The sequence below is a fragment of the Chrysemys picta genome, chromosome 19, assembly GCF_011386835.1.
Source record: "Chrysemys picta bellii isolate R12L10 chromosome 19, ASM1138683v2, whole genome shotgun sequence".
Lineage (NCBI taxonomy): Eukaryota > Metazoa > Chordata > Testudines > Emydidae > Chrysemys > Chrysemys picta.
The window spans coordinates 7045307-7069088 of record NC_088809.1 but is presented as its reverse complement, the minus strand read 5'-3'; positions in this window follow the sequence as shown (position 1 = coordinate 7069088).

Below are 23782 nucleotides of genomic sequence, written 5' to 3'. Positions count from 1 at the left end.
CCGCACATGAAATGAAAAGGATCAATCCTTAATGCCCAATCAATCTTCAGTTTAAATCACTGATTGGATTAATCCGAATTTAGGGCTAGATCTTCCAAGGGGCTGAGCCCCAATCCAGCAAGGGACTTAGGCCTAGATCCTCAAAGGTATTTAGGTGTCTAATTTCCATTGAAATCAAGGGAAGATAGGTGCCTAAATACCTTTGAGGATCTGGGCCTGTGGCATGTGACTTCACTGGGATTACTCACGTGTTTAAAGTGAGGCAAACGCTTAAGGGTTTTGCTGGATTAGCTCCTCTGGGCTCAGCATCTTGCAGCATTCAACCAATAAGGAGGAGACAGTAAGTATGACTCTAGGAAGGGTTTTAGACAAAAAGGACCCTTGTTTAACATTGAAACATTATCTCATGGTCTCGTGATACATGATCCACACAACAGAAAGTATTTAACAGGAAGCAGAGCAGAGAGACTGTAGGTCACGGGGAGTTAGGACTCCTGAGTTCCAGCTCCAACTCTGCTACTGACTTGGTCTCTGACCTTAGGCAAATCACTTAGCCTATCTTTGTTTCAGTTTTCACCTCTGTAAAATATGTATGCTACTGCCTGTCTGTCTCACGGGGGGCTGCAAAAATAGGGTTAATGTTTCCTTATGGAAAAATTGCACAATAGGGATGAAACCCTTTAGAAATTAAGTAAAGTTCTATACAAATGACTATTGAAACATATAGAATTAAACAGAGAAATATATTTTCCTATAGATTTTTTTTAAATAGACTTTTCGATAGGAAGAAAATAACTTTATAGGATAGTTCAAAAATTCTATAGGAAGGTTATTATTCCCCATTGACTCCTGCAGGGTATGGAAAATGGCTCTAGAAAGGAAGAGGTTAATGGCAGTGGGGACCTTGGGCTGGGTGCAGCTAGATACTAACAAGAAAAAAATCCATATATTTTAATTCCTACGTCTTAGAGACCCCAAGACAGGGAAACATTCCTACTCAGGACAGCATTTAAGCACATGCTTAAGTCCCACTGAAATCAATGGGCCTAAGGCACGCACTTGACGTTAGGCACGTCCCATAAGGAGGAAGAGGTGAAAATGAGTTTCTCTAGTTGTCAGGCTGGCTGCTGAAATGATGATATGAGTGCTGCTGGGATTTTATTGCAATGCATACTTAATGAATACGTTAGGGTGCCTCGAGCCTTGGCCAGGTGTCTTTTTTATCACTTTAAATCTAAAAAAATAAATACACGTGCTTTCCAGAACTGGGGTCAAAATGATTTCCCTATAGGCAGTCATTTGTTCCTTAATATTTAAACCTTTCCAAAGGGGGCTGTGACAGGGCCGTCTCATCCCCCCTGCTGGAGGCATGGGTGCCCTGACATGCCCTGCTCCAAGAAAACTCATTTGGGGCATGCTCCCAGTAAAATTTAGCCCTCCAGAGGCCTAGAAAGGCCAAGAGGGACACAAAACAATAGGGAGCCAGCAGGCCAGTTAAAGTTTGGCTTGCTTCCTGTGAGGGTAGTGATGGGTGAGACTGGGATAGTGGAGGAGCTCCACAGTGCTAACCCAAAAGTAGGTCAGGTCCTGGTCTTAAAGCACAGCAACTAAGTATCCGTCTTTTATGTTTGTTTGTTTGTTTGAAGATGTGGACAGATAGATTCTGAGTTGGTTATTGTTTAACTGTTTAAAGACTATACTGAGCTTATGGCATGGACCTCTGAATTAGCTACCACACCTTGTAAACTGAGGCAGGGTGTGTCTGTCACGCCATGCCCCAACACCAGGGAACTGTGAGCGGAACTGTTTATAGGGCCTAAGGAAGTGACGCATTCAGATTCCATTGATTTTCAATAGAAGTTGGGTGCTCGGCTCTCTTATGTGCCTTTGAAAACCCTACCCTTATTAGTTGACCCTATTTTAAACAGATTTCACAGACAGATACATTGCTAAATGCAGCGACTAGTTCGCGGCATCCGTCTCCTCTGGAGAATATTGGCATGACAGAAAAACATGGAAGAATTCATTCCAGACCTTCCTTGTCTTTACTAGACTTGGGGTGCGGGAGAGGAATAGTCCACAATTGCACTAGCACTTGTGATAGCAAATTTGAGAGCGCTGGTGTAGACAAGCCCACCATGCCATCTAGATCTTGTCTGAACAGGGCTTGATGACGGCTAGCACTGATGGAACAATGGGATATTTCCCAAAGGAGTCTCCTGCAGAGACTGCCTAATGCTTAGTCGTAATTATGCTAAGTATCCACCCACAAAAATTTCCAACCAAGAGAGCTACGGCCAGTCACAGTCGTCTCTCTTTCTCCCCAACACATGCATGCCATAAGAAGAACCACCCAGCACCAAGAACCACATGATCTTAACCAAAAGCATTTAAAGCTTCTGCAGACTACGACCATCTCACAAATACTTCTAATTAATGTGTTCCAATGTGCAGAGTGTGTAAACGGGCTATTGTCAGTGCTGTCGGTCTTTTGCTATAAGCCTCAGACCTCTTTTAGTTTCACTCAGACGTACTCTGACCTCTGTCAAAAATTAATTGACAATAAGGTCTCTCCCAGTAAATGTTTGCAACAGCAACAAAAGAGTAGGTAATAATATGCCTGCTATGCACACAGGAGGCAAAATACTGGTTTAGATTTCTATGGTAATTCCTTCAGATACAGTCCTAAGCTTTGGGGACTTTTTAGCTGCTGAGTTACTGTAATATTTCTCATAAGAAATCTTGAAATCATACATCTATGTTCCCAACCTAAAAACTCCTTGGACATATTCCTGTACCTAGCTAAAAGCTAAAACTGTATTTATTTATTTATTTGCCACTGCACTCAAAGACAAAGGTGGCCAGCAGTCTGTGAAATTATTGTTTTCTTCCCAATGTAGTCACCACAGCTGAGGACTTAATGCTTGGCTATTGTCTGCTATCCTTATTAACATAAATATTGCAACAGTCAGGCGGGATACAAGTCATACATGAGATAAGATCTTGTCTGTTTCTGGTGATGTGATCTCAACACCAGACAATTAAAACAGCTGGAGTATTTTGTAATCATTGTCATATCAGATTACTGTGCTGATGCATACTTTAAGTGGGGAAAGTTATTACATTAGTGCATGAGAGGGGAGGAAAGGTCTAAAAGAATACTGCAGCACTAGTGGTTTATGGAGACATAAAAATTACTATGGACAGTTATTCTGAGGGCAGTGTAATTGTACAATAATTCTGTTTACTCTTGTCCATCCTATTTTTCCTATAGAATGTTATATATGAAATGTTTCTACAGGACTGTACAAGGGATGATAATATAAACCTCAGTAGATTGCTTTTCCTCACTTTTACTGATGGCACTTTACAATGTACTCTTCCTTGCAGAGAGGCTGACTTTGGGTAGTCAATATAACATATTCCTATAAGACTGTCAGTAGGATTGGTAGGGTAATTTGCAGTGGTTTTGTGGATCTGCAAATTGAGAATCAGCCCTTGGAGGATTGAGGTTTCAAATTTAATTTTACACTAATTCTAGGCATTTTTTGAAAAACTACAGGCTTGGGTTTATTACCTCGAATACAATGTTATTTACTTCTCTTCAGGCTCTTTTTATTGTTTTGTTAGGATACCGGGCTAATGTTCCTGTGTCCTAACTGCTAAGCTGCACTGAACGAGGGGATTTGCATGCACTGTGCCTGACAACGAGGCGCTAGGCTGCAGAGTTCACATGCAAATGATCCAGTGTTTGGTATTAGAAATGACAAAGAGAGGGTCTGATTCTGATCTCGCCCACACTGACGTAAATCAGTAGTAATCCCTCTGATATCAATGGAGTTGCACCATGGAAAACTGATGTGAACAAGATGGAATCGCATCAGATCCACAATAGTTCACAACAGTTACAAAAAGTAATGTACAGTCATTTCTGGTTGTAGGTAGCAGTGGGCGGTGCACTCAAATCCCTTTTAAGGGAAGGTGGATACACCAAAGAGAGAGAAAAAATGATATGCAAAGTTGGAAAATAAGCCGTTGGGTTTTTTTAAAAATACGGAGCTCTCCTTTCACAATGTATTTTTTAAAAACACTGTAATAAATCCACTTCTCAGCTATCTCTGTGCTGCACCCCATGACCACGCAGTACTTCACTGCAACACTAAGGACTCAGTACCTTCTGCTCTCAAAACACAAGCCTCTACCACTTGAGCAAGAAGAGACTCCCTATTAGCTGCTAGTAAGATAGGGTTTATGACACACAGAAGAGCAGTTCTGATTCTACCCAGCAGAGGGCAGTGGTTATACACAAAAAATAGACAGTTTATTACAATGCCAATGTTCTGCACTCCTACAACACTTGTTACCTGACGATCTCAAAGCACTTGATACAGATATCAATACATTTTAGGCTCTGCTGTATCTCAGTTGCAATGTAATGAGAGTTTAACACAAATGAAGATAACAGCCATCTTTCTCATTTTTATTGATTGTCAAGATACTAAGTGCAATTTCTGCAAAAGCTTGTCAGGAGATGATGATTCGACTGACATTGAGTTCCTGAAAAAGAAGACACTGCATTCCGGCCAAACAAATGGGATTTTTCTCTTTTATATGATTATTGTTATTTGTATTATGGTTCAGCGTAGAAGCTGTAATTGAGCACAGGACCTCATTGTGCTAGGCACTGTACAAACACATAATAAAAGACAGTCCCTGCCCCCAAAGAGTTTACAGTCTAAATAATTTCCAGGTTCTAGGATTGTGCACAGTACATACACAACCTGCTTTGCCGAAATAAGTCTCCGATTATTATTTTTTAGAGAGGAAAAAAATTGGAGAGTACTTGTAGAAATGAGCAAGGTTTCACCAAGTGATAAAGGTAGTTATGCTCCCGTAATGAGGAGAAAGGGAACTTGCTATCAGGAATTAATGAGATCACAAAGAACAAAGACGACTAACAGAAGAGGCAGGGGAAGTGAAGGTTTTTAAAATGTCCCTGCTGAACACCAGGAATAATAGAGTGAGAAAAAATGGAGTAGATCCCTGTGGTAAAAACTATTAGAGGCGGCGAATTATAAAACTATTAACCAGAATGTAACTCCCAATTAAAAGATGATTTAACACTGGAATCTGATGGATGAATTTTGATTAAATGGAGAACTATTAGGAGCCCTGGGAAATGGACTTCTCCTGCCAGTTCTAAAAGTTAAAAGGCAGTTTGATATAAAAATTTATAAATTAAGGTTAATTACTTTAAATAACATAGCTGGAAGCAATAAAAAGAAATTTATCATATTCTCTGGAGTTTTAGGAAAATAATATAGATATCTGCACCTCTCAATGGAAAATCGAATTAGCCTCCCCAAGTACAGGTCAAAAAAGACAAAGGCAAAATAAACTATCTGACAAAGGGGGCTGCATGAAAAGTTGGTTGAGTCAGAGCCCTCACTTTTCTGGTGACACAATGATGCTCTTTCCAGGAGAGGGAGAACAGTGTCTTCCCGTAGGAAGCCTTTCCAAGGCAGGCAGTGCACATGAAATGATTGCAAAGCAAGGGCAGCACATGTCCTGGGACACAGTGGGTGTCCAGAGATGCCGTTTGGTGCTCTGTCATTGGAAACTGATTTGTGTCTAACAGCAAAAATTAACACATGAAAGTAAAGCTGAAAACCAATCTATGGCAGCAGTTGGAAGACTCTAACCAACGTGAGAAAACCCCACCCCTCCGGTGTTTCTCCAAGACCTTGAAGCATCTTGAAAAATATTTCTGCCTAAGCAAGGAACTGTCTCATTAAGAAAGGCTTGTCTGATTACCAACGGTGTATCATTTTGGAGGGAAGGCAAGGTATGTATTGTACAGTGCAAGGTACAGAGACCTTGACCTGACCAAGCCAAAATACTTCTAAATTGCAGGGCAAGGACCTTGGGATGGAGCTCCGTCATATCAGGTTAGGCGATTTCTTCTCCATCTTCCTATTTCAACTACATAGGTATTTTGGCAAAAGGAAGAGAGTATTTGGGGTTTAAGGCATGTATTCAAGACTCATTTCTTTTATTCTTTGGGCAGGGTTGCCCTAAAGGGGGTCTCTACTTCACTCCTCCCTAAGCAGTGGGTTGGATGCTCCCTCCCAGGGAAGACCTGAAGGAGGTGGCTAAAGAAAATGAAATCTTTGCTAGGACACCCTGCTGGCTTTTCTCCCTGATCGTTGCCTTGGGAGCCCATGGAACGAGCCAGAAACCTGGAAGCTCTCCAAGGATCCATATGGATCCCAAGGAGTCCCCAGAAAGCTAGATTTATCTGGGGAGAGGATTTGCACCAAAGTGACGGCTCTTCCCACAGCAACATCCCCTCTCTCTGCTGCCTGGCAATGTGGTTCCTTTGCAGCCCTGTTGCCAGGGGTCCTCCTCTAACGACAGCCGCATCAAGGGTAAGGGCTCCACAGATCAAACAACACAGGTTAGGTTCTATCCGCTTTTCCAGGTCAGCACCACAGGGCCCATTGTCAGTATGTATCTTGACCCCATGTAGAGTTGTCGGAAGGGTGGAGGGTGGCTGACCCCACCACTTCCATGCAGGCTGGACAAGATAGGGGTCTCCTCTGCATGCTGATGTTGAGATAATAGTTTATTTTTAGTGCTGCACTTTCATGAACAACTGAATTTCATGGACAGATCGGGAGGGAGGGAGGAAGTTTGCATCTCATTGACTGATCCTATTATCAGCCACTGGATTTGGCTGTGCTCTGTATAATGTCTGTTAGTCGGAAGTCTGGCAATTCTGATGCCATCCAACGCCAGACCTGTCCCACCACATGCACACCCCAGTGAACCCCCCATTTCTTTCCACTCCCAGATCAATCCATCACCTCCTTGGTTTTTTGTGCATACAGTGAAATCTGTATTCCCAGAGACTTCTGTTATTAAGCAACCTCCTGTCTTAAGAAACTACCCCTAAGTATCCCCAGGCTTATTGGGCTGATTCTGGTCTCACTAACTCCGATGTAAACCTGGAGTAACTCCATCAAAGTTACTGGCATAAGGGCAGAATCAGGTCCATACCTGGAATCCAGGAATATAATTCCACTCCACCTTTATCAGAAAATCTCTTTGGTAAGCAGCAATCAGTTTTCTTGCTGGCCCCTTTGAGTGTTAGAAACAGATCCTTCAATTTCCCACCGCCCCCCGCCCCTTCAGTGCCAGTCCTCCCCTGCATTCTCCCACCCCATGTCCCTTTCTTCCTTTGTCTTGTCTTCTCTCACCCCACACCCCCCATACAATACAAATGAAGTGCTGCTCCTTTAAGGCTCAGTGCTTGTAAGTGATTACTCTTGGCCATCACTTTTTCTATATCAGACATGTCATGGTGAAGAATCTTCAACCTTGACTCTTACAGCTGCCCTAATTATAGGACATATTTTTGGTGCTGTGTCTTTATTCCTTTCTGCGCTGGCACTCTGACCCCGGTGCTTCCTCCGTCGTGCTTGTGTTAACAAGGTTGTCCATTCTTCAGTTTCCTCACTCTGATTTGTAACTCGGAATTACCATATCTGGCTCTCACTCACTGACAACCGTCACTTTAAATAGGCCTTTTAAAGTTAATACGATGTCCATTCTAAAGCGGAGTATTACTTTTCAGTGATGTTAAATGAGCAATTTAAGGAGCTAAACGCATTTCTTTTAAGAAAAATTAATTTTTATCTGCCACTTAATTTATGAACAGCTCTAACCCTAAACAAATCTGTCATACAGCTGCTGCCATCACTAAAAAAAAAAATAATAATAATACAAGAATAACTCTAGGTGATTGTGTCAAAAATAGAGCAGAAATATACAAATTACTCATAAAAACATGTCTCACCAGCCCCCTTTGGGACCTCAGGTGCTGGCTCCCATTAGACAGTGCTCTTTTCCAACTCCCTGCCGTCCAGTGAGGGGAGCATTGGCAATTTGTGAACATTCAAATATCTGCTCCCTGGTCTGTGCCCTCCCCACTTCTGGTCCCCCTTCCCTCCTTCAGAGGGTGTCCTGGAATCCTTTGCTGACAGAATCCCCATTACTGGAATTCAAATGACACTCAAGGGACCAGGTTCTTTGCTGGTAAAAATTGGACTCACTCCGTTGGCTTCAATGGAGTGATGTCTGTTTATGCAAGCTGAGGATTTGGCCTGTGGGCTCTGAAGGATATATATATCTGAGATTAGCCATGGTGATTTTTGCTTATGTGCGCAGAGTCAAACTACAGCTAAATTTGAGGGATCATGAAAGAATCTCACCCATTCCATGGGTTATCGCTGGAGACCTTAGAAAGAAGGCAGTTCCTCAATTATCCTCCAAAACAAAGCATGGATCCCTCGTCCATTTGAGGAAGAAGAAGAGAAAAAACGGTTCTGTGATGAAAACATAAGCCTAGAGCCAGGAGATCTGGCCTATGCTCCTGGTTCTGCCACAGACCTCCTTGGAGATCAAGTCACTTACACTCTGGCTGGGATGTTCAAAGGAGTGCAAAGGAGTTAAGGAGTTAGGGACCCCATTCCCTTTGGAAAACCCGCCTGCGTTTCACTATCTGTGAAGTGAGATACTACTACTCCCCACCTCTCACAGGGTAGTAGTGACGCTAAGTTTCCTCCTGTGTGGTAAACGTGTCAAGCACCACAGGTGGAAAGTGCAGCAAAAGTTCCAAGTATTACCGCTCCTGCAGTAAGTCCACGTCTCCAGCCAAATTAAACAATTCCAACCTGCCCCTGACATTGGTCTCCACGTGGATCAACATGCTGGTCCTAATGTTTTCCCCCGGCTTCTGAAAGGTCAGAACGACAGTATATTGAATCTCTAAACAGACTGAATACACAGCCATGCTAGAGCACTAGAATCCATGAATAGCCAAGACACTGGAAAGGAGGTAGGGGGAACCCTCCTCCATGAACTCAAATCAATTAGCTGGGACTAAAACTGTAGATTCTTGTAGAAGAATAAAAAAATGGAAAACACCAGGCCTCATTATACTGTCCCAGAAGTGCCAGAGGGGAAAATTATCCTTCATGATGATGTTCTGCATTGATTAGTCAAACATGCAGGAAATCATATTAAAGATTTGACACCTGATGCGGAATCAGAAGAGCTGTGCACTGTGGTAGCACGTGGCAAAGTGTGTGGTGAACTGGTGCATGCACTGATCGAGGAAAATAAACACAGGCAGAGGAAGGGGAGTAAGGAATCTAATGGGATGGGAAGAAGGAAACATAAAGAATTCCCTCATGGAACAATCCTGTAGATTTTAATAAGTATCAAACCAATAGGGGTTGAGAGAAATTTCATAGGGTTCTGTAGAAGTTACTCCAAGAACCTCTAGAATTTAATAGCAAATGAGATTTTTTTTCTATTGGTGTTTGTTAATGATCCTATAGAATTCTGTAACGGGAAGCTAATTAGAAGCATTCCAGTTTGGTATGTAGAGTAGGTGCTGCTGGGCCATGGACAGAAATCAGGCATTCTTGGAAGGATGTGTGGTTGAAGCTTGCAGATCTATAGTGTAGGCACAATGGTCTTCTACGGTAAATAATGCTGACGGGTGAAAAGAACCATTGCCCCCCCACACACACCCCAAAAGGTAAAGAGATATAGAAAAGATCCACGGCTAGTGGAAACTGATGCAGCTCCACTGACTTCAATGGAGCTACACTGATTCACACCAGCAGATGATCTGAACTATAATAATGTCTATTAAGAATGGGGGTGGAGGGGAAACAACCAAACACCCCAAACCACTAAGGGCCAAGGGTGAAATTCTGGCCCCACTGAAGTCAATGGCAAAACTCTCATTGACTTTAATAGGGCCAAGATTTCACCTGCTGTTTCCACAGAGCTCAGAACTCAACAGCTCCTATTATTCTCAAAGGGAACTGCTGGGTCCTGATTTCTTTCAACAGTCTAGCCACAAATGGATTGTAACCAACGGCAACCTGGTTTTGTTTTAGTTTTGCCATTTTTCAACTAGCTCTAAACCTAAGCGCGCTATCTTCTGTCAAGCATGTGCACTGATTGGCCAGCCTGTGAATTATAACAGCATAGCAACATGAATAATGAACTAGATGCATTTTCTTATTCCAGCAATGTTCCCTTTTTTCTTGTTAAATGTATTCCTAGGAAGGAGTTGTTGGCAAAATAGAATCTGGTCTGCAATGAATGGAAACTGAACATTTTTCTGACCTAAACATAGTAAATATTAGACCTGGCCAGAAATTGGAATTTCTTCCCATGGGAATTTTCACTGGAAAAATCCCAATTCAAAAATTTTCAATCCGGAAATAATGGCTTTCCCCTGGGAAAATCCAACCCCGTTTCCTTCTGAGCCAGGACACAGCCTGTGACTGTGACTGCAAACCTGTGACTGTCAGAAGCCGGGACACTCAAAATTGCCCTGTTCTGTTCATTCCCTGTGAAGCATCTGGCACTGGCCACTGTCAGAAGACAGAATTCTGGCCTAGGTGGACCACTGGTATGATCCAATATGGCCGTTCTTAGGATAGTGCTTTAGTTTTAAAATGTGACTGATCCACAACATATCTATCCCAACTTTAACCATGTGTGTAGTGCCATTGACTTCAATGGAAATACTCACTTACGTAAGTACATCGGTCGAATCTGGGCCAAAGAGCATACAGCAACACGACATACCCCAAGTGATGAAGAATATTATACCTAGTTGAAACTGTATAGTATACAGGAGCGGCTACTTCATTTCACCTTTTCTGTTCTCTCCCACCCCCAAGTTCTCTTTTTTGCTCTTCGGAATTTTAGGTTCATTCTCTCTTTTTAATCCTTTTCCATTCTGTGCTGGGTTTTAGAGACTTGGATTGTTTCCTTCAGCTTGTCTGCCTTGTTTCTTAGTGTCTACTGTACCTTCCACTCCCTCATCCCTTTTAAAGTCAGATTTTATCCTTTCCCGGGGCCTTCAAAACCAGACCCATTATTAGATTAATAAAATGTAGAGCCACTACAATCCTGTGCAAGTATCAGCCAACCATAACCAGCAACCCTGGGATCTTCTAGCATTTCAAGACTAATTTCTGCGTCAACGATAACTAAATTCCATGACATGGATAGCCTATGTTGTTTGGCAGATTACACCGCAGGAAGCATTGCAAACATTACTTCAAGGGGTTTTAACGCTGCTGTACAAAGTGCACTATGATAATAAAATAGCGCAATGTCTAATTATTATGCAAAAAAAATCCCTATGGTTAAGTAACTTTAACCCCTTCCCTGCTTCTGACTCTTAGCAACAGTTTTTAACAGGACATATATCTCAATAGCTAAACACAAGAACATGGCTGGGGTATATTGTGAGGCTTCTGCCCATATAGCACATCTTTAGCTGAAGAAACGTATCCATAAACAGATTGCTACCCCAAGTCTTCCCAGTTCAAAATGATGCTTGCTTTCCTTTCTACTGACGTGCTTATCACTCAACTTGTTCGCACAGCAACCCTCAGTCAAGGGCTGGGCTATGGTGGGGCTTACCTCACGCTCCCTCTGACTGCTCATTTTCAGTCCAACGTTCTTATTACATTGTGAATAGCACAATTTTTTCTGCCTACTGAACCACAGATACTGAGAGTTCTCACTATAGGGTAGAGGAAAGATTTCTTGCCCACTCACATACACTCCCCGTTTGCTTATTGCTCTTTCAAAAGGAACTTCCCCCTTCTTTGGCTTTAGTTTAGTCTCACATTTGATAGTTAGACCTATATCTGATTGTTATAACCCCTGATTCCTATGTGGGTAAGAAGCCAGCAGCAGAGCTTTCAAGATGCTTTATAACCCCACCTGGCTGCATTCAAACTGGAACATTTGAACTCCAAACTGAGCAACTGAACTCCAATCAAAAGTGCAGTTGAGGTGTAACTAAATAAAAGACGGATGCTTTAAAATCCCCAGGGCCAACTCAAGTACTGGTGGCAAAGGAATGGATATTCTTGACCTGACTGGGCAATAGCAATTACTATCAAATTTAAATGGAAAAATAAAGTAAGCCATCCAGGATCTAAAAAACATGCAAACGAGATCATCAGAATCCTGAGCAATTACTCAAAAATGGCTGATGAGTTTATAAGTGGAGATTTCAGAAGCACCGATGGGATATAGTAGCACAAAGTCCCATTGAGAGTCTTAAGTCCCGTAGGCATTTTGGAAAATCCCACCCTATAACAAGTTTTGATTTCTCCAAAGCAAAGACCAAAAAAGACTATCAGCCGAGCCTTTTCTGAAGCAGCTCGTGATTTCTGGGAGCCGCAATTTTTGGGGGGGCCCAACTTGACACTGTAAAGGAGTCTGATTTTCAGAAATTGATGTGCAACCTGCCCTTTAAAAATCAGGCCCTGTTATGCTGTCTCACATCGACCATGCAAAACTCAAGGCTCCCATATTAAAGTCACCCAATCACAGATGGAGAACCTAAGACTCAGAGGCTGAGATTTTCAAAGGGAATTGGGGCATCCTTACTAAAATCACTAGTCAGTTTTGAAAATTTAAACCAACTTTTTTTTTCTAAATAAATATGGCATGAGCACTTCTTTTATGGCCCTAAGCCATCCAGTGGCCTACATCCATATGGGGCAGAAGCAAGATGCTGACACTGATTTATCTGTATGGAAGTTATTGCATAGGATGCCATTAACCAACCAGTTTACAGAACTCGTGGTATGTATAGCCACTGTTATATATCAATGTGGCCAGCTGGCCCTATGTTTTCTCATTAAGGTGTGTTGAAAGTAGACAAGCACCGGAGTGTACTCTGGCTCTGAGTTCTTCAGAGCTAGCACTGGTAACTAGCAGCTAACTGATGTTAGCTCTGCATCAGTACAATTCTTGGTCTTCCCTTGCTTCATTGAGTGCAGTAAGATGGAAACACCATGGGCTCCTGGATATTGTTGAACAACATGTATGACTGGTTTTCGCAGAAGGACAGTACACAGCATTGGTTGATGGTGCTTGAGTGCAGGTTAGGTCACTGATCAATGGTATCCTCCGAGGCAAAGAGAATCAAACTAGACCAGAGGTGCCTTTCTCATCGTGAGCAAGCTACTGAGCCAGGGTGCTAGAAACGCACGGAGAAAGCTGACTGCTTTGGCATAAAGTCACAGAGAGCTCACAACCAAAGGAATGGCCTTCGAAGAACAGGAGAATTGGCTGTGTTCTCCATGTTCAGTTCATACAAGGAGTCCAGCTAACATGATCCTCTTGTTTAATTCCCTGAGTAGCATATCTAGTGGGAGGAAGGGGCCCAATATCCATATATTCAGAGGTTCTGCTAATGTACACAAAAATATATAATGAGCATCAGTAGTCTTCATTACTGTGCAGCCAAGAATTATGGAGATCCTAACCTTGCAAGCTGAATAAATTATTGCCAAGGGATTATTATGTATTCTAACAATATCTAATGTTCCTCTTTGTCTCTCATAAATTACAGGGCATTCCGTGACTCTTAGGATACACACGGTCTTAGGCAAAGCCACTGTATACTCCTTTTAATAAATACACACACACACACAGCTGTAATCAGTGCTCTCACAGACTGGGAGAATGTAACTGTTGGCACACCTTCGCTTGTACCTGGACTGGCGTCACCACTTCGTTTGACCACAGTTAAAATGCGAGGTAAAGAGGAAGCTGGTCTTTTGGTCGCATAAGAATTCTGCTGGTGTATCCCCAAGTGGCGCAGAGCCAGCATCACATCTCTACCGCTCTTCATAGAAGCAACACTATGGTAGCAACTCCAGGATTGTTCAGTCCTTGGCCTCTTTGCTGAGACTGCTAACTAGTGCCATTTGTGATGGGGGGGTTATGTGATCCGGATGCACGTCCAACGAGGGTAGCGTGAGATCATCGAACTCAGTTCACCTAGGCTACCAAAAAGCCATCATACACTAATAACTGCCAGTCACCATCAGCCAGGGGCACCAACAGTTTTCAGGTTCAGATCCTCAGCTGGTATAAATTGGGGTAGCTGAAGCGATCTGGCCCTCAGGTGATTAGCATGTAGAATGCGGCTCAAATACCTTATTTGATGTATTTGCCGTTTTTTTTACCAAGTAGTTCATTCGACAAATGCTTTTGTCAGTATCTCAGCGGCTCTGTAACTGATAGAATAGTATTGGTCAACTGATTTAGTCAAGGAGGAAAGGTAACAATCGCTGCATACCTTATCTGACAAACTTCTTTTAAAAGCATTCAGCAATCTCTAATAGCCACCTAAAAATAAAAAAACTCGGTCGGAGCCAGCCCCTGAGCTATACAGTTTTTGCCTCTTGTTATTTATAAAGAAACTAAGAATTAGTTAAGGTGTGTTCTTCAAATGAAACTGTGAAGAAACATAAAAACTCTCCCATTCTATTCACAAGGCAATGATGTCCATCTCGACTGTTCTCTCAATTTCTCTCTCTCTTCCGAAGTTCCTTTTTGTTCTTAGAATACGACACACACACACACACACACACATGCTTTCTTTAATGCTAAGAGCACAAGAAGAACACTGCACCTAATCCCTGATAGGCTGTAGTTATAATGTACATTAAAAAGGCGATGAATAGACCAGTCAGAAAACACAAACTAAGAAGGGGGATATTCTTATGGTGCTATTGATTAAGTGTTTTTCAGAACAGAAGGAATCATTTTTAACTGGCTTAAACTATGATGGACTCAAGTGGAAAATGCAGGCAGAGTTAGCAAGCAGCGTAATGGACTGGGCATGGAACTAAGTAACCTCTTAGCATGTTAGAGGTGGTGGTGAAGGGTTTTTTGTTTTTGTTTCGTGTTGTTTTTGTATGGACGGGGCTGTTTAGATGCCAGACCCCTTTCTTTTGAAAGTGAGCTCCGCCAACAGCTGAAGATGATGATGAGGGGAGGGGGGGAGAACGGGCCCAGCCACTCAGTTACATGATCTAAATTCTAATCAAACATCATTTAAAGCATGTTTTATTTCAGCCTCTGGAGAGATAGTCCCTCCTGACTCCTCACCATGGCAACCGGTGTCTCATTTCAGAAGTGTCATGCCACATTATCATCTTGCCGGCTCACACACTCCCGCCTGACAAGTTCTCTCTGCCCCTTGCGACAACCATTCCAGGCTTATGCTGTTTATTTTTGGTGTCAGGCTGGCCTCTGCAGATTGAAAGGCAACCTCGCCCCCTTGAACAACAAGCATCACACCCCATTTGGCGATAAGAGATAATTTGAGAAGATATTTGCTTACATATGTATAAGCAATTTGCTGTATTATGAAGCCCGTGTGTGTGTGTGTGTGTGTGTGTGCACGCACACACGCCTGTTTGTGCAAGTCAGAAGGAAATGCAGATGCATAACATGCCATGAGAAGGCAAACAATTCATTGTGGTTCCCAGATATTAGATTTCAATCATCAGATCCTGTTATTCGCATGGAACAATATGAAATATGTGCTGAAATGCCATCCTAGTCCCTTTCTCCTCAGAGACAAGTACGCAAAGCCAGGCATCATCTCGGCACAAAAACCGCACAGTGTCCCTGCAGGGCTGCAAGATGCAGCAGCAAAATAAATAAATAAATAAGCACAAGCACACACACACACACCCCTTAAAAAACATTGGCTAAACAACAGAGTCATTTGCTAAAGAAATGTGCTGGGAAGACAAATATTGCCCCTTCGGGCCAGACTGATTTCATCTACACTTCAACAATTTGAAGCAACACCAGTATAGTCAATGGAGCTACTTTGGATTGAAACCAGTGTAACCGGGATTACAGTATAGCCCCTTTTCTCTGCTTGTGAGCCACCCACTACAGATCAAGATCCTCTGGGCAGTGACTGTCTCTTCCTATGTATTTGTACAGCACCTGGCACAATGAAGTCCTAATGTATGATTGGGGTTCCAAGGCACTAGTGTAATACAAATAATAATAAGGGAGTATTATTACAGCCTCTTTCTTATTTAAAAGTTTGCTTACTTGGCTGGCTTAGGAGGGAGGCAGCAGTACTGTTGTGCTACCTGCCATTCAAAAGACCCACAGGTGTAAACAGACACAAGACTAGAGCTGGGTGGCAAATTAAATGTTCTGTTCCATGGGAAATTTTGTGATTTCAAAAAAAAAAAATTCCATTCTGAAACAGAATGACAACAAAAAGCAATTAATGTTTCCCATGAAACAAACCTCAGGGGGGAAAAAAAACATTTCAGGTCAATTGAAACACATTGTTTTGATAAAACTGGAAAATTTTGCTCTGATTTTGACTTTTTAAACTTACATACAAATGAATTTCGTTCCAAAAAGTTTGTTTTGAAATAAAAAAATCAAAATGGTCCGTTGTGAAAACAACACGATCTAAATGCTTCATTTAGTTAATTTTTTTCCCAAATGACCTTTCCTCGATATTGATACCTTTTCTAAAGGTGTCAATTTAGATGAAAATAGCATTGAAAAAAATGTTTCGCCAAAAAATTTCCAACCAGCTCCGTTAAGGGCTTTCCTGTTGGCAGAGACCAGCGAGCTCATGAGTGAATTGCCCTGGGATCACTCAGAGATGAACAGGGATCCAGCACCATTTGCTAACTAGTGGCAATACAAAGAAGGAGCAAAGGGACTGATGCCAATGATTAAAGGTCAGATGAGATTCCATAACTGCTACCCTGGCTGGTATCTCTACCTCCTGGGATCAACTGCAGAACAATGCCTGAAGGGAAGAAGAGAACAAACATTCTGAGCTGGCACCAAAAAGAGGTTCTTTTCACAACAATTTTATGCCCAGAGACAATCTTGGTCTAGTGGTCTGAGCTCAGGCATAGGAGCTGAAAACTCCTAACTTTACTCTTCGCTTTGACACTGATTCATTTTGTGTCCTTGTGCAAATCACTTAACCTTTCTAGGTCTCAATAATTTTCTCATGTATAAAATGAAGGTGATAGTACTCATCCATCTGATAGGGTTATTCCAAGGATTAATTAGGTTAACATTTGTAAACTGTTTTAAAGTACTGGGGATCTCATAAACTGTATGTGACAAAAAGACTGAAGGATTGCTCTAACTGGAGTTAGGAGGCCAAATTCTCTGAATAAACTAAACATTTATATCAGATAGATACCTACATACTATATAACTGCATACCATATGGTTGTGGGCCTAATTTAATTTACATTAAGACTTGTGTACTTTGCTCTGGCAGTGTAAAGGGGTCTGAAAGTGTTTTTACACTGGTAGAGTGAGGTGCCTTAGTATAAATGAAAATCAAGCCCAATGTGTCTGAAATTGGAATCTGGCTCAGAGGATGGGGTGGGTAAACCTGCCAAAACTGAATGGGTAATGCAAGGCCACAGTTAACTCAAAAGTGATATTGGATCAAATGGGGGTCTGACTTTGCTAATAGCTTTAATATTTTTTAAATAACCAAAATGTTTACTTAAGAATAAGATAAAACTCTCAGAACACCTGGTTCATGTAGTATTATATCTACTTTCTGGTAATTGTAATAGAGGAAGACAGAAGGCTTATGATTTTGAAACATTTTTAACAGGAACTGGTTGGAGAAACGTCAGCAGAACCATATTCTGTCAGTTCCATCAAAATCAGAATGCTTTGCAAAATTGGATCAATTTTTCTGGAATTTGCCTCAGAAGAAAACTAGGGACAAGTTTGGACAATGTTGAAATGTTTCAATTTTTCATTTTGAAAAAAAAAACTTTTTTCATTTATTTTTAATTATATTATATATTATAATATAACCCAAGAGTCAATATTGAAACAAAAGGTTTTCATTGAACCAACACAATAATTTTTCAGAATTTTCCTTCACAGAGAATTTCAAAATTTTTGTGTTTGGTTCTTAATCAGAATGAAGCCAAATTTCAAAAATCTCAAAATCCTTTGCAAATCAGAACTTCTGTCCTCTGCAGCACTGTACTTGTGACCATAATATACTCATCACATGATGCACTAATGCATCGGCTAGAAAGCCAGCATTTTAAAGACATTAGAGAAGGAAAGCATCTCTATTTTAAAACCATAAAATGGGGGAAATGAACAAAGATTACGAAGTGGCACAAGAACCACATGTACCATAAAAGCTATAAGCATTGGAAACACTGCAGGAGATGTTTAAATGGATTGAGAACCTTTCTTGAACAGTAAAAAGATGGGAACGTGTTTTACAACAGGAAAATAGCATGAAGGGAAAGAAATAAGGAAGATGAAAATGTGGTTATCACAAAATTCTACCTATTCTGCATGCATACCCTGTTTCCCCAAAAATAAGACAGTGTCTTATATTAATTTTTGCTCCCAAAGATGCGCTAGGTCTTATTTTCAGGGGATGTCTTATTTTTCAATGAAGAAGAATACGGTACACATCGGTGGATGCCTTATTATCGGGGAGGTCTTATTATCGGGGGGATGCCTTATATTACAACGAGAGGCAAAACTGTAAGTAGGCCTTATTTTCGGAGGATGTCTTATTTTCGGGGAAACAGGGTATTATGGGCTAAATCACACCCCCAGCTATGTACATGCAACTCCCATCCGCTGTGCAGTCTGGACTCCTATAGGAGTCACATGCACATATTTGGAGACAGAATTTGGCCCACTGTATCAAAAAACACACAGCTGATGGTACACCAGTGGTAGCAAATCATTACAACATTTCAAAACTTCCATGCTATGCAGGAAACATGCAATATATTTGGAAACAAAAAAGAAAAACAATGAAGGTCTTACTTTCTAACAATTACACGCACAATTATACAGGCATAACCACACCCACAACAAAGTGAAGATGAGTGTGCACCATTGCATGCACAACGTCCATGATTGTGCCCTCACTCTGAGTATTTCCACTCACAAATGGCCAGCTATGTACGTTAGTGCCTATATGTATATGCACATACCAAACTTGCACAAGCAATCACAGTTATTGTGTCTATAAATTAGGCCAACACTTGATCATATTGGCTATCTAGAGGAGTTGTTTATTGGTTTGGATTTTTTTTTTAATATGATGCCTTCTTTGCACTAATGCGGCCTTTGTTTATAGGCTGATGATGTGACTCCCCAATGTTTCCAAATAGAAAATTCATCATAAAAAAGGAACCACACAATCAAAGAATTCTGCAGGTTCAAGGAGCAAGTGGGGGACTATTAACCTACGTAAGCTTGACAGGAATCACAGTGCTTTCCAATTATGCTTGCAATTGCCTACGCATTTCTGCATGTGCAGTTTAATACCCATCTTTATAAAAATCAGCCCCTTGTAAATCTCAACTAAAAAAACCCTCTTTTATTCAATTGCCCCTTTCCACCAACAAAAAGTATTAACATGCAATAAAAGAACACACTCTTTAAAGAAGACATTACTAGCCAAGCCATGCAAACAAACACTTCACCACTTTATAATCTCACACATGGAATGAACATCATCGTTCCCTTTGGTGCTTTAAAACAGCAGCTACATAAAATGACTAAAATGCGTAACAGCAAACCATCCTCTTCCAAAATCCCTGAAATAAAACAGAAAGCTCTCAGTGCCTCCCATCTCTGGGTGCCTTCTTCCTCTCCTGTACACAGACTGGGGCTCTAAATAGTCTCCCCCAATCTGTACGTGAGAACCAGAAGTTTGATGTGTCACATTTGATTTGCCAACTCCTTTTTTCAAGTAAGTCAAATGGTGTCATTATTATTAAACATCGAAGTAACTAGGCCAGATCCTCAGCTGATGAAAATGGACTCCGTTCCACTGAGAATCTGGCCCATTTATTTCAATGCCGTTATTCTAACTTACAGAGCCACATCTAGCCCTGAAGGTTTAGTACGTCGGTGCAATATGTTCCCAATTGTCATTTTGATCTTGCAACCCTTATTTATTTAACAGACCAAAGATAGCTATTGGGTTCACATTGGAAAGATTTCACAATGGAGCCAGGCCTTGGAGGGCTTCACTTTGCAGTGATTGGTGTGAATGAGTCTTCATGTTTCAATCTTCGTGAGTTAGGATTTCAAACACACCCAAGTTCCAAAATGTACTGACCCAGGGTTCATCTTCAGGCTCAAAGCTGGTTTTAACCCTTTCACTGCTGATCTAGCCCATGCAATCCTGCTGTCATGCCCTAAAAATCCCCACTGAAATTAGTGCAATGCTAGGAAGTACTTAACACATTGAGCAATACAGCAGGTTTGTTCTACTTGGACGTATCAGTGACATGCAAGAGCAATCAAAGGGGTAACAGATAGGGATAATAAATTACAGGGCTAATAATGAAAATTCAGAAGATGACACATTGCCCAGCCAAAGTACTCTTAGCATGTACAACCACTGGGTGCTATCTTGTAAGCTATGGAGAGACACTCGTTGGCAACATTCCACATGGGAGCTTCACAGCAACCTTCCGTATTTTTGTACCCAACCCCAAAATGTTCCCTGGTGCTCCATAGAAAGGTATCTTTCTGATATTCTTCTAAGAGGAAATTTGCTCTTTTGGGAAAAAAGTCTCAGACACAGGACAGCTGGGGATTTTTTATTTTTTTTTACTGGCTGTGCCACTCACTTGCTGGGTGACTTTGGGCAAATCACTTCACATATCTATGACTCGGCTTCCCCCTCCATCTACTCCTAATGGGCATTGTAATACTCATCTCAGAGGAGCAATGTGAGCCTTAATTCATTAATGTGTGTGAAGCCCTTTCAGAGCCTCAGATGGAAAGAACGTAAACCCTAATGTTAATACCCACAATAACAATGTCATCTTGACATTTGGCATCAGGGCATCCACGTCAGAGAAGTCCAAAAATGAATAAAGCATTAGAGGTCTTGGATGGGAGTCTAGGGAACTAACCCACAAAAAGGGGGTTTCTTAAAAGAGAGGAAGGGTGGCCTAGTGATTGGGGCACTAGCCTAGGATTCATGAAACCTGAGTTCATTTACTTGGCTTGCCACAGAACCCCTGTGTGACCTTGAGAAAGGGAGGTTGTGGAATCTCCATCATTGGAGATTTTTTAAGAGCAGGTTGGACAAACACCTGTCAGGGACGGTCTAGATAATACTTAGTCCTGCCTTGAGTGCAGGGGGACTGGACTAGGTGACCTCTCGAGGTCCCTTCCAGTTCTATGATTCTAGTTACTCAGTTTCTCTCTGCGTCTTAGTTCCTCATCTGTAAATTGGGGATGATCTCATTGGTATTGTGAGGATATATACATTGGGAGGTATTCCAGTAATGGGGGACACAGATATGCATATTTTTAAAAGAGGCACACACCTTGTAACAGATGGCGACATACATCTGGGGGGAAACGGGGCTGTCTAGCTTTATCGCCTAAGAGCGGAAACAAAAAGAACCGTACCAGCCTTGATGGTGAAAAATGTAACGTGAAAGTTGAAGCAGAGCTGCTGTGGGCTCTTTTTTGTTAGAAATGCTTGATTTACAGCAAGGCTGTAGTTTTGCAGGATAATAAGATCAAGTTGGTGGCAAAGGGGGGAAATAATATCTGAGCTTTGGGGAGAGGGGGAAGGAGGTTGGTGAAAATGCTGATATTTACTTACTGTAAATGTTGAGCCTATAAAATGTTCCCTCACACAGCAGCCTAAAGTGCCAGGCAGACAACAACAGCAGCATGCTTGAATGAAGTTGTATATTGTTCTGTGAAAGCAGCAGCTCACAGCAGAACTGAGATTAATAACAACGCGGGTCTTCTCAGTGTAACTTACAAGAACATACCAACACTTTCTGATCGCGTTTGAGCCGGGCAAAACTGCTAGATTCGGCACTACTGCAGCTACGGACGTGAATGTATCTTTTTACCAAAGGTGAGAGGGAATCAATTTCCGGGGTGCTGTCTGAACGACCACAAATGCTAGCAATACTAAGACAAAGGAATTTAGGCCTGCTCATAAAACATGCCTCTCTCAATAAGAGATGTTTGCAAGGAAGCATTGCCTAGTGGAAGGAGATGCAAACAATGTTTAAAATAGCACTGCAAGCTCAACCTCACACGGGCTGTTCCTGAAGCCCAGCTAACAGACGATCTTTGCTGGGGATGCTAGAGGTGACCTAGGTTCTAGCTCTACCTCTGGCATCTTTTTATAAAATGCATTTGTTAAGGGGCATTAATTCTTTGGGGCTTAATGAGGCGTGCGCATCTTCTGGTGCACTTGAAAATATGGAGCCAAATTCTGCTCTCAGTTCTGACAGCATAAATCTGGAGAAGCTCTGCCAAAGTCAATTCATGCTGGGGAAATGGAGAATAAAATTTGGCCCCCCCAGTGCTTCGCTTGTGACATTCACTCCCAACACGGCCTCTCCTTTCCCATTAGGGTGACCAGATGTCCCAATTTTATAGGGACAGTCCTGATTTTTGGGTCTTTTTCTTATATAGGCTCCTATTACCCCCTACCCCATGTCCCGATTTTTCACACTTGCTGTCTGGTCACCCTATTTCCCATCCACCGACGACAGCTCAAGAATGAGCTCTTTGGCTTCAGAGGAAGCTTGAGAGTAATAAACCTGTTCTATTTACACAACAGAAACGTTTGCATAGGACTGCTCTGGACCGAGGTTCTAGTCCCACCACTAACTGCACCCAGTGTCTGTCTTTTTCTTAATTGTCACGTTTGTCTATTTAATGAGGTGTGTAGCAGCCTCTAGTGGTGGACAGTAGAAAGCCACACAGTTAAACTGAACTACTGTACTGCGAATTTGGGTGAGATTTCTTTTTTCTTCTATGCGATGGATGGGTTAAGCCATTTCTAAAGTCCGCCAGAGACCATTTACTTGCCCAAGGAGGTGACTCTAGCCCTTCAGAGCACAAATTTATCTATGGCAGGAGGGGAATCCTCGGCTGGTTTTTTAACCCCGCTGTAACACTCTCACACACGGCATGCAAACAGCGTTTTCAGTTGTCATTAGACTTCAGCGGCAAATACTAGTCTCCTCTACCACCAGAGTCCGAATTCCAGAATCATCCCCTTCTTCCACAAATCTGAGCGTCAAGGCAAGTCTGGGTCCTCAGTCCACCTCCACCACTTCTCCCAGGGCAGTGGGTTCCATTGTAACTGAGGCCGTCTGCAGCCACACAGGAGGGGTCAAGATGTGTGGCCCTCTGTAGTGAATCGGTTCACTGACCCCGTCACCTTGGGTGAGACATTTAACATTCTACACCTCAGTTTACCCATTTGTTAAGATGGGGATGGGAAGAATTCTATGGTGCCTACTCCGGTTTGAATCAATTCTCATGCAGGCAATGCTCTCAGTGGTATTGTCTGGGGTTTTGCCTCTGGAAGGTGTTGGTAAATGATGAGTAGAGACCTCTACATTTTTCCCTATAATAATATTTACTGTACCTTCTGCAGAGAGGCTGAGAGGTTCCTTTCAGAGTTGCAAAAGCAATCTGAGATTGGTAAAGTAGGTAGTGATGCAACTGTTATGGCTTGTTTTCACTCTGCTACACCCTTAGGGTGGCTGGCCAGTAAAGGCAGTGGCTATTTTGTGAAGCAGAGTTGATGCGTCATGCAGCAGAGACCACACTCTGTGCTCTCTCACCAGGATTTTATTCCTCCTTGTTTAGTCATTTCCCTTCATCTAAGGACTAGGTCAATCACACTGGAAAGTTCTATATATTGTAGAAGAAACTATAGAAAGTGCTGAAGGCGAAAGAGGCTCTGTGAGTGCAAAGTAGGGCTCTCTCGGACAACTGGGTGGTATTCGGGCTCCATTAAAGTCAATGAGACAGTATTTCAGCCACTATTTTTCGGATCCCAGACTACTCGTCT